The sequence below is a fragment of the Suricata suricatta genome, chromosome 10, assembly GCF_006229205.1.
Source record: "Suricata suricatta isolate VVHF042 chromosome 10, meerkat_22Aug2017_6uvM2_HiC, whole genome shotgun sequence".
In the NCBI taxonomy this organism is placed as follows: Eukaryota; Metazoa; Chordata; class Mammalia; order Carnivora; family Herpestidae; genus Suricata; species Suricata suricatta.
The window spans coordinates 76,067,314-76,075,050 of record NC_043709.1 but is presented as its reverse complement, the minus strand read 5'-3'; the positions used below and the strand labels follow the sequence as shown (position 1 = coordinate 76,075,050).

General features: G+C 42.9%; 1 protein-coding gene across 2 annotated transcripts in view; it reads right to left on the bottom strand.

Moving 5' to 3' along the window:
• SINHCAF (SIN3-HDAC complex associated factor) overlaps positions 1 to 1,739 on the bottom strand; it is a 31,075-nt gene extending 29,336 nt beyond the window's left edge. The window contains exon 1 of one of the 2 annotated variants that reach the window (XM_029954629.1): positions 1,557 to 1,739. The gene's annotated coding sequence lies outside the window, so the exon portion shown is untranslated. Of the gene's footprint in view, positions 1 to 1,207; positions 1,403 to 1,556 lie in introns of those variants that run through there. The other variant, XM_029954631.1, reaches the window with a different exon arrangement.
• Between the last annotated feature and the right edge of the window lie 5,998 nt (positions 1,740 to 7,737).

The window sequence follows — 7,737 nt, the reverse complement described above, 5'->3', positions numbered from 1 at the left end:
CGAGCAGCGCCGCCAAAGTTTCCCCGCGAGGGGCTGAGAGACAAAAGCCCCTCTCGAAACTCGCCCGAAGTTCGGGGGGCCCCGGCCCGCACGGCCCTCCGCCCGGCGGCCGCCCCGAGCGCCGGCGGCGCCCGCACAGGCACATGCAGCTCTTTGTTTTCTGTCCAGTCGGGCGCTGCCTACGTGCAACATCAGAGATGTCGGATTGTTTCTCAGGCGAGACACTTGACGATCACCCCGGGGACAGGTCCAGACCCCGCGCCCCGGGAGTCCGGAGCCTGTCCTCCCCCGTCCTCCCCTCAGCAGCAGGCCCATTTAATCCAAGTTTTGCAGTGTCCTTGATGAGAAACGCCCGATCGCCCGCCCCGCACCGGCGGAGAGTTGGCGACTTTCACTCTGCTTTTTAAACTGGCAAGACGCCATCATCAGCAAATCACATTGTCCTGCCGGCCGGTCCCGACAGCGCCCGCATCCCGCTGCCGGCCCGGAGCTGGACACGCACCCAGACCTCCGGCGAAAACCAGGATCGCAGCCCCAAGCACGTGGTCTGTCAGGCAGAGCACAAAAAGCAGTGCCCTCCGGAGTTCGCTCACTCCTTTGGCGCAGACAACGCCGCCGCCTCCATCCCCAAGTCAACTTGGCTCCGACTGGCCATCTTAAGCCGCACACAGTCGCCTCAGAAAGCCCTCACCGTGGCGCCCACATCTACGCTACAGGTGACTAAATTGCGAACAAAACTTGAGGCTCCACGGACTCAGCGGCCCCCCGCGCTGCCTGGGCGCGGTCCCGGGGGGGGGGGGCGGCGTTTAGGAGCCGGGCCGCTTCCGAGCGGCCGCGTGTTGCTCTCATTGTCGCAGCCGCATCCCTCCGGAGTTCGGCAAACAACGCCACGCCGCGTGCACTCGGCCGCCCCGGCGCTGACCCAAAAGGCCGACTTAAACCCCCTCACGCCAAGTACACGGCAACCTAAGTTTCCGAGCCAACGGCGCTCATTGTCCACCCTTCTCAAACACGCGCGGGGGGGCTGCACCGAAACTAAGCCACGAGGTTCGACCGCGGGGCCGGCCACTCCCGGGGCGCGCGCCCACGCGGATGCACCAGCCGGGGCCCCTCCACAATTGCCAGCAAGTCGTTTTTCTCTCAGGCCTTCCAGCACCCCGGCTCCTTTTCGCCAGAGAACACTACGGCTGAGAAAAGTCATTGTCACCTTCAACGTGGATCCCTCAACTCCGGCGACTCCTCAGTCGTTTGCAGCCTCCACTCACTTCCCCCACCCCAAGACTTTCGGTTTGCCTCCAGTACCCTCCCCAGTTAGAAAAGGCAAACTAAACATGTGTATACAAAAGAACCCGGAGTCCGAAGATCACGAGAACACTGCTCCCAGTAATGCCATCTCCAAGACAAAACTTCCTGTGCGTGCGTGTGTGTGTGTATCTGTGCGTGTGTGGAAGGACTGGGGAGAGGTGGGGGAGGTGAAAAGAGAAAAAAAAAAACCACTCTGAAATCAAAGCCTCGTGAGACAGTTTTACACCAGAGTAATGGTTAGAGTCACTCACCTTTCCAAACCAGCCGTTCCACTCACAATAACGTCCCCGAGGTCTGGAGTGCACGGCAAGCCAGCCCCCGCTTCCAATCGCTCCCTCCTCCTCAACTGCCTTGTCTAGAAAGATTGTCTTCTGCAGTTCTGCAGTTGCTACCGCTGGCCGGGAAGGTGTAGATTCCGCTTTCTCTCTGCGCACGCGCGTCTGCCGGTACAAAATTCTCCTGAATCGAACTTATTAGCATACGGGCGCGCGCGCGTCGAGGGCTGGGAGGGGAGAAGGCCCGGCGGCCGCGCGCGCTCCCGGGGCCTCTATTGTCCTTTTAAGGGGAGAAGCGCCGCGGCGCGGGAAACGAGGCGGCCAGAGGGAAACGGGGGCGGGGACTGCTTACTACGGCTGACGTCACGTAAACAAACGCCCCCTGGCTGGAGGCTGCGGGGAAGGGGGAGTGGCGGGGTGGGAAAGGCGGAAAGGTTAGCCGCGGAGGGAGAACATTCGGCTCCCTGATTTGCTTTCCACCCTGAAGTTCTTGGGGCGCACCATTTTGCGTTGAAAAATAGTTTTGGAAGCTGTTTTTGCAAAAGTCTCACACCTATGTCCAGTTTTTGACTTGAGGAAACAGGGACGGTGGTCTTGCAAGCACCTAGACGGAATTTATGCCTCCTACGTTTCCTAAATTTTGTTTGAAGTTGGGTTTTGAAGCTTTTTTTTTTAATCCTTTGGGATCAGAGGCAGTTCATTTTTCGTGCAGTTTTAATGAGTCGTTTAATAAAGTCCCATTTTGACACTCTATCCATTCACAAACTCCCGCCTGCCCTCCTCAAACAGTAATCCAACCCATAACGATCCAATTTTCCCCCCAACTTTGGCCTTAAGATTTCAAGCCTGTCCGAGTTGAATGGTTGTTAATTTCCGTGGGAACAGTGTAACTTTCCTAAAAGACTAGTCAGTGGAAAGCCAGTAATCTAGGAACATGCACACCTCCTCCAGGTGCTTGTAAAGGGTGTTCCACTCACCCAAAAATAATACCACTAACTGGTGGTCTTGGGAATGGAAAAAGTAGCCAAGGAAGTGAAGATTTTCCCTCGTGGAATACATAATAAACCAACAATCTAAACGCTTCCTGTCCCAGGAGGGGGGGGAAAAACTTTAGTAACTCTTCTCATATAAAGTGGAAAATGAAAAAAGAATGATTTTGATACACCTTTATTTGGGGAACACAACTAACACCAACAGGCTGAGACCCTGATTTAATGATAGATGGAGGGTGGGGAGAAAGGAAGGATGTTTTTCCCAGAAACCTGATATTGTTCCCAAGCTACAAAAGTGTGGACATCAACCATAAAACTTAATCATCTGCTGACAAGTTTCACTGCTTTCACTGTAATGTCAACAATATGGATTTAAATAGATACTTCTGAACCACTAATTTAATTCAACAACCAATTCATAATACATGCACTACAAACCCACTTCTAAAGTCTGCAACTAATGCTTCTTTTTTTAAATTTTCCTTTGGGTCCTGTAACACTATTTCCGTAACGGTATATGAAAACCATATATTAAATACCTGCAAAAGAGAAAAAAAACACCCTCACTAAAATGTAAGCTCCCTCAAGACAAGAATTTTATACTGTATTCATTTTTGTTCTCCAGTGCCTAAAAGGAACACAGGTGATATTGGACTCTGAGTAATTGCTTGTAAAATAATAAACTGATGGACATTTTCAAGTTTATTATAGATTTATCTCAAGTCAAAACAGCTTTACTTTAGTGTAGAATTTTTGTATTTAACCTAAAATAAGTTTGGAAGTTATAGTGCTCACCTCAATTAATATGATGTCTATGATGCCTGTTGCTATCTTAAAAAATAAAGTAGAGTAGGCTTATGAGCTGTTTCTAGGCTTTCATTGATAACAAACTGGACCCAGAACATAAACACCTATCTTCGTTTTGAAGAAAAATCTAAGAAGTTGTCCTGAGTTGTCTCATGTACTTATTTGGTTTATGACAGATCTTCCAAAAATAATTTCAAATTAGTGTATACTTTTGCAAGTATGAAAATTGCAAGTTTGATAATATTTTTCAAACTTCAATCATTGCTTATAGGATATGTCTATATATTTTATATAGACAGATAGCTAGCATAAAAATGTACCGTGAATGCCTTTTCTCTTTAAAGTTTATGTAAAGAATATATACTGTAATCCAGGGATGGAATAGATTCAAATGTGCAAGCAATGCAGGAATTACAGTATTTAGGATATACTGCTCAGATAAAAAAAGTACCTGTAAGATGCAGAGCTACTAAATCAATATTGTACAGCAAAACTTCCTCAAAGTAGAGGTCTCAAAGTAGAGGTCAAGAAGTAATCTGGTAGTTTTTGTAGGAAGGGTAGCAACAAAGTCCCTAAAGAAAAAAAATGTGAGTTTCTTAGAGTCTTAAAAAAAAAAAAAAAAGAACATGCTATTTTTGAACAACCAGGTGCATTCCAAAGGTTCTTTTGTTCATTTTGTTGCTTGAACCTGTTGTTATGGCTGTCTCTATCCAGGGCCAATAGCTCCTTTATGGGCTACTTTAAAATGCTGTTATAAAAATAGCCCAAGTGAATTTTTCAAAAGAAAGAGATAGAGAGAGAGGGAGAGAGAGAAGAAGGAAGGAAGGATGGAAGGAAGGAAGAAGGAAGGAAGGAAATTTACAATACATATATTTGGATTATACTAGATTGAATTGTACAATGTTAAAAGTATTTGAGTGTTTTTTATAGTGCCATGTTGAACTCATACTGAGTTCTCAAAAATAATGAAATTTAAAATATAGTAAGAATTGAAATTGAAATTGAAAATAAGTTACTAGATACTTTGGTTAAGCCAACCACCCTCCTTATAATATGTTGTCTCCACTGTAGAATTATCCCTAGTGCCTGAACATTTTTATTCATTTACCAAATATTTAATGATCATAACTATGTGCCAGATAGTAAAACCATTTTAGAAGTAAAAGAGTTCAAGCCCTCCTTACCTCTTCTGACTTGTTTCTGTATCATTCTATTTTATTTGCTACTTTTTATTTGGTAGCATTTATTGCCTTCTTTTGAGACTTAACTATTGAGCAACTTTATAATTTCTTATAATATTCTTGGCATGGATGATAAATCATATGTAAAGGACTGAAAATGACAATTTTTACCTGGTAATGATGGATATTATCAGCAATTTAGTAATGTTTCTAATGCCAACTCCAACTAATGATTGTTTTTTAAATGAAGGCTAATACCCTCACCAGGGGCTGGTACCAACCACATCAAAACATTTTGTTGAGCCCAGGAAAGAGATGATTATTATTATTAAACATTGGGTTTGGTTCCTTAGCAGATAATAGCCACAGGACTAAACATTTTCCTCACACCAAAACAAGCACAGTATTTTGTTACTTATTTGTTTAAATCCCTTTGAAGTTCCACTAGCAAGTGGTCAGAGCAAGTCAGATAATTTTAAGCTATAAGGAATAGAATTGGTTATGTGATCTAAGCAATCTTCCAACAACCATTTGGCAGCTTCCAGGAAAAAAAATCTATTACTTTATTAAAATTAACTTTTCAAAATTTTGAACTTAAAGAAATGAAGAATTATCACAAAGTTTCTCTTAGAAAAAGGACCCTCTAAATTTATAGAAATTTTATTTTAAAAAAAATTTTAATGTTTACTTATTTTTGATACAGAGAGAGACAGAGCATGAGAAGGGGAGGGTCAGAGAGAGAGGGAGACACAGAATCTGAAGCAGGCTCCAGGCTCTGAGCTAGCTGTTAGACAGAGCCTGATGCGGGGCTCAAACCCACAAACGTGAGATCTGACCTGAGCCAAAGTCGGAGGCTTAACCGACTGAGCCACCCAGGCGCCCCTAAATTTATAGAAATTTTAAAGTGTTATACTATCTCATGACATTTGAATAGCATACTTTAAAAAAATAAAATTACTGGTAACAAAAGTAACTTTATTTTAAGAAGGACATTGATAAACTAGAATGAATTCATAGGAGACTAAATCAGGATGATGAAAGAAGATGAAAACCAGAGCATAACAGCAGTAATTGAAGGAGGAGCTGTGTTTTGATTGTACAAGAAAGCAATCTTTGACTATCTGAAGGACCATCTTTAGAAGAACGAATGAGCTCATTTGTTAATGCCTAGGAACCAAATTTGTTTTGAAAATCACAAGAATGTAGATTTGTACTAAACATGAGAAAATTCTCTACACATACGAATAATACGAAGATTATTCAAAATACTTCAGAAGTCAACCTCCGTCACTAATGATGGTATTCACAAAAATAAAAGCAAAAAATTTACCTTATTTACAATATAAAGATTGCTACCTCTAAATTCCTATAGAACTCTATGAATCTATGATTTCACGGGGAAAATGAATGGTACCATCAATAAATGCCTCAAATTTGAGAGAGGGATTTACCACTGTGGCTGAAGAGGTTAGGAATGTCTTTTGGGAGAGGATAGGATTTGAGCTTGGACTTCATTCCTTCATTCATTCAACAAATACTTAGTTTCTACTAATTATCAGTCTCTGAAAATAAAGTTATAAGCTAATGTAGAAACCAGAAACCGTCTCTCATGGAATGTGGGAGGCAGGCTTTCCAAATAACCGCACAAATATAATTATGAACTGTGAGAAATAAAAGAAAAAAAGAACTGTGAGCCTACTCGTGTATGGCAAGGAAATCTGATCTAAACTGGAAGTGAGAAAAAGTGTCTTTGAGGAAGTAGGGTTGAATTACCAGCAGAATTAAGATGGAGAATTAGAGAGTGGAAGGAGTACTGCACCAGTGGCAACATCAGGAACAAGTTCTTAGAGATGGTACTTGTGGTGGTGGGGAGAGACATGATTAGAAAAGTCATATCTGATTGAATAAAAGTCATACATAAATCCTATTTAAGGGAAAAGCAAGTGTCAGGTATTAGAGACCAAGAGAAATCATGATTTAAGCCCTGTGGATATGGAAGTACTTACATTGAGTAAGAAGTAGTTGCGTGTCAAAAGTATTCAAAAGACAAATCCTAAATGATTAGTTTACATTTGGTTTAATCAATATATTTTTCTTCTATGAAAATTTATTTTTCTAAATTTCTGTAAGAAGTTAATCCTCCTCCCATAGAGTCAAGTCCCTGGGAAAACCTCTGGTTTTTTAAAATGTTTATTTATTTTTGAGAGAGAGAAATAGAATGCGAGCCAGGGAAGATGCAGAAAGAGAGAGAGACACAGAACCTGAAGCAGGCTCCAAGCTCTGAGCTGTCAGCACAAAGCCTGACATGAGGCTCAAACCCACAGGCTATGAGATCATGACCTGAGCCAAAGTTGGACACTTAACCAACTTAGCCACACAGGCACCCCAAAAACCTCTGTTCTAATAATTTAAATCATTACTGAAGGTAAGCATTCCACATCATCAATAGGTAAACAAGTGGGCAGGTGGTACAGAAAGTCAAACATGCTGGATCGCCATTTCTAAGAGCTTTGAAAATAAAATATCCAGGAATCTAGAAGAATTTAATATTTTGCTTATAGTTGATTTAAAAAATTTTAATATATATTTTTAAGAATTTGAATTCTTGGGGCGCCTGGGTGTCTCAGTCTGTTAAGCATCTGACTCTTGGTTTTGGCTCAGGTTATGATCTTATAATTTGTGAGTTTAAGTCCTGCATCTGGCTCAGCACTGATAGTGTGGAACCTGCTTGGAATTCTTTCTCTCTCCCTCTTTCTCTGCCTTTCCACTGCTGTAGCTCTATCTCAAAATAAATTTAAAAAAATAAATAGAATGCAGGGGCACCTGGGTGCTCAATTAGTTGAGCATCCAACTCTCTCTCTCTTTTTTTAATGTCTTTATTTTATTTTTTCAGAGAGAGAGACAGAGTCAGAGAGTGAGCTGGGGAGGGGCAGAGAGAGAGGGAGACACAGAATCTGAAGCAGGCTCCAGGTTCTGAGCTGTCAGCACAGAGCCCGATGCGGGGCTTAAACCCACAGACTGTGAGATCATGACCTGAGCTGAAGTCGGATGCTTAATCGACTGAGCCACCCAGGCATCCCGAGCATCCACCTCTTAATTTTAAATCAGCTTCATAATCTTAGGGCTGTGGGATCGAGCCCTGTGTCAGACTCCACACTGAGCATGGAGACTGCTTAA